Below are 4,445 nucleotides of genomic sequence, written 5' to 3' on the forward strand. Positions count from 1 at the left end.
CCACCTTGGATGTAGCCGGTTTCCTAGGCAAGAAGTGCAGGTTTGCAGCCTGTACACATTGCTCTGAAGACGGCTTGATCAGGCCAGCAAATCAGCCATGTCATCAGCCCAAAGCTGTCAATATTCAGGAACACAGGAGGCAGTAGAGCAATGTGCTCCAGAAGAAAGCCCCTTTAAAAGATATTTTCCAGGCTTCAGCTACATTTCTGAAATCATTCCATGTTACTACAGATTGCACATTCCAAAAACTGTAAAGGCCCAGTCACACACAACGACTTACCAGCGATCCCAAAAACGATGCGACCGGATAGGGATTGCTGGTGAGATGTCACACAGTCAGATCTTCCCAACGAAGCAGTAACGATACAGGTTGCAGTAGCGACCTGTATAACGATCTCAGCAGTCACTCTGTCACAGAGTGTCAAACACAGCGATGTGTCCTGCCCAGCAAGACATCGCCTTTGAAGAAAATGGCCTGGACCATTCTGCAACGACTAGAGATCTCACAGCAGGGACCTGATCGCAGGTCGATGTCACACATAACGAGATCGCTACTGCGTCACAGAAACCGTGACTCAGGAGCGATCTCGTTATGTGTGACGGTACCTTAAAGCTGGGTTCACACACACGAAGACAACAGCGTCGCTGTTACGTCACCATTTCCTGTGACGTAACAGCGACCTTACATGATCACTAGTTAGCTGTCAAACATGTAATTTTAAGCAGCGACGGAGCAGCGATCACAGCGACCTCGACGGTCGTTGGGACGTGTCACACGCGTCGCTGTGCGACGACTCAGACCTTGATAGAGTGATAGAGGCGTGGTGTTTACCCCTTAGACATGTTTTGCGTTGCCTCTTTTCACGCCCCTCTGTTCCGATTGGTGATCGCTACAGCGCCTTTCCGTTGCCTTTTTCACGCCCCTCTGTTCCGACTGATCACTACAGCGGCGCCTGATTGGGTGACCGTGCCAAACAAAGGAAGACACAAAAAAGAACGACACACTAGTGACACCAGACAGAGACTCTACTATGTGGAACAAAGAATGGAACTTAAAGAACGAAATCACTGTAACGCCTTCGGCAAGTTACCCAATCAGAACGCTGTTGTAACCACCAATCGGAGTCGTGGGGGCGTTGTAAAATACACCGCAAAAACACGCCCTTGTCTTGCCTTCAGTCCTACGTCACTGCCTTCAAAGTCGTCGCGACCGTCGCTACTGCGGTGTCAAACACAAGGATGCATGTAACGCAGCGGGATAGCAGCGATTAAAAAATGACCTGGAATATTCAAGAGCGAGCAGCGATCTCGCAAAAAGGGTCTGATCGTTGTTATGTGTCACACACAGCGACATCGCTGTTGAGGTCGTTGCTACGTCACAGAAAATGGCGACTTAGCAGCGATGTCGTTGTGTGTGACACCACCTTAAGGATTCAGCACAGTCAGGATTCTCATCAGATAAGAAACTGGTCAACATATGACTGCAACTATGCAAATTGTATATGTGGAAGCACAGGCAACAGCAGAATCCAGACTGCACATTCCACACTGTGAGGATCCAGTAATCTGTAGTCACAGTGACTGCAAATATGAAGCAGAAGCCTGAAAAAAACCTTTAAAAAAAGAAACCAGTCTTGTCCCCAAATGCTATTAACCTGCCGATATAGGGTTAATTTGCAGGTTAATAGTGTTCCAATGTTGTCTGGATGCTTTACAGAAAGCGCAGCTACCAGGAGGAAACGAACTTTAATCCTCGCAGGAGCCACCGACTTTTCAGTTATAGAAGCTTGACTGCAGAGGTTACAGTCACTGCTAAGTGCTGTGTCCCAACTGACCGCTTCCTCTGTACATATGCGCTGCAGCCCAAGCTGTAAATCAAACTGCCGTGGCATGCGTACAGCCGCAGCTCACGATCCTGTGACTGGTAACTGAAGACGTAGAAGATTTATTATTTTAGTTCACAGCTCTTCTCTGCTCACAGAAAACCAGTATCATAAGCACATTTGTCAGTTGAGACTCAGGTGTCGGGAGCCGTTTCTTCAGACCGCAGCCCGTCCTGACATGTGACTAGCACCGGTTACCGTTTGAATAAGGTTATTTTGTTTTTGGAGAGCCCCTTTAAATGTATGTAGATTGTTTTATATGTGCTTAAATGTTAACATAATTCATGTGGTCAAAAACCCATTCAATTATGTAAATCCAAATCACAGTTATCCATATGTGATCCTTGAGCAGATTAAAACTGCAATGCTGATGAGACCCAAGGTGAAGGTTTATACAATCATGTAAATTCCCTATCAGTATGTCTTTGAAGAGTGGGAGGAAACCGTAGTACTGGAAAGAAACCCACACAGACACGGAGAGAACATACAAACTCTTCGCAGATGTCCTACGGCCGACGTCACACTTGCGAGTGCCTCGCGTGTATCTCGCGCAAGTCTCGCGTTTCATCACCCAGTACGGACTCACACTCTTCTCACAGGAGCGGGTCGGCTGCATGCATCTCTACGCAGCTGAGACGCTTCTGTCTGGAGAGTGTGCGCCGTGCCGGGTGATGCAATGCGAGACTTGCGCGAGATACACGCGAGGCACTCTCCAAGTGTGACACCGGCCTTAGTGGGATTTGATCCCAGGACCCCAACGCTGCAGTGTCAGCCACTGAGCCACCGTGCTGCCCATACAACCATGTAGCAGCCATATGTTCTCACCCATAATTGACAGCAGATCTCTTGAGCTAATCTAATAGATTCAAAAAGCATATATTACTTAATTCAGGTCACAAGACTTGCAGTCGAGTTGGGAATTACACAATAAAGACAAGAAAACACCACTGCTATATTGTCATGTATACCGCCCTAATGCTGATTATCAGAGAACAGTTAAAGGGGTACTGCAGGGGAACAAAAAAAAAAAAAAAAACCTGATAAACTATTCAGATGAGATCTACAGTGCTGTTCTATTATCCTTACAATATCTGTAAGTCAATGTGACAGGAGCTGCTCCTACTCTCCTCCGGGCCGTTACGTCACACATCAGGGGGCCTGCTCTGTGCTGTCAGTAACAGTCAGCTCACTGATAATAGCTGCTTCTCTGCCGCCCAGGAACAAGGGGTTATCTCTCCGGAGTGTGCCTTTAACATATCAGTGTATCCTTAAACTGCTTGTGAGAAATGTCCATTTCAGCGAGGAGTCCAGGTCCTGACCATTCACTAGTTATCTCATTCATGGACACCTTGGAGTTAGTTTGAAATGATCTCTGCCTTATGAGATAAGGAAACATCCTAGGGTCCGTAACAAGCGCAGTTCCTAATTTCATGAACAAAAAAAATGTTTGATTTGTATTCTTATTGTATTTTTACTAAAAATAAAATGATAGCATGCCTTATCTGTCAGCTTTTGTGTTTTAGTAAATACTTGCCTCACCCATAGAATAGCAATTCTGAAGAGCTTTTTCTTAGCACCCTGCTAAATTCATTCCTTTTTTAAACTTTAATAGGCAACTGTGCATTACAATTCTTGATAACAGCCTGTGACTAAACAATATGCAATTATTTCATACTGTAGGGACATGCTAAGTTAAAGAGGTTGTCCACTACTTTTATATTGATGGCTTTATCCATTAGGATAGGTCATCAATATCTGATTGGCCTGTGTCTGACACCCAGCACAACCGCTAATCAACAGCTCTTGGTGGCGGCGGCGGCAGCAGGAGGCAGCCGGAAATGCTCAATTCCAAAGCTGCCCCCATCAACTGATCGTGGCCGGGTACGGCAACGTCTACCTAACATTCAAATCAATAGAAGGTGAATGTGCAACATCTGGCCATGGCCACGAAGTTGACGAGGCAGTTCCGGGACTGAGCATTTCCGGGTGCCTGCTCCTGCTGCCGACACCAAAAACAACCAATTGGGGTGGGGTGCCCGGGTTTTGGACCCCGGCCAATCAGATATTGATGACCTCTCCTAAGCATAGGCCATCAATGTAAAAGTAGCGGACAACCCCTTTAAATTGTAGCACCCAGTTTTCAATTATTATTATTTTTTTTTTTTACACATTTCCAGGATGAATTGCCAAAGAACAGCACAATACACAGTTCTAAACAAAGAACAATGGAAAACCTCTATTAGTAAAACAGGACAAGAGCGCTGACAGTTCTGAGGAGTGTTAGCACAAAATGACTGTTCAAACCAAGCACAAGAGCTTCTCACCTACTTGTTTCCCACCTGTCTCCGCCTTCCTCTAAAGGCAAAGCTGTCAATCAAGGAAGACGAGGGAGGAGATAGATAAAACCAAGTATTTGGTAAGCTGCAATGAATTGGTTGGCCACACCAGGGTACACTAAGCCCCTGCGCTTGGTTTGATGGGTCATCTAGTGTCCTTTTAAAGAAGTGCCCTTACAGCCAACAAGTGCTAGATGAAAAATACTGATTTTGCCTGCAGAAGACA

Source organism: Anomaloglossus baeobatrachus, chromosome 6 (genome assembly GCF_048569485.1).
Source record: "Anomaloglossus baeobatrachus isolate aAnoBae1 chromosome 6, aAnoBae1.hap1, whole genome shotgun sequence".
NCBI classification, from domain to species: Eukaryota; Metazoa; Chordata; class Amphibia; order Anura; family Aromobatidae; genus Anomaloglossus; species Anomaloglossus baeobatrachus.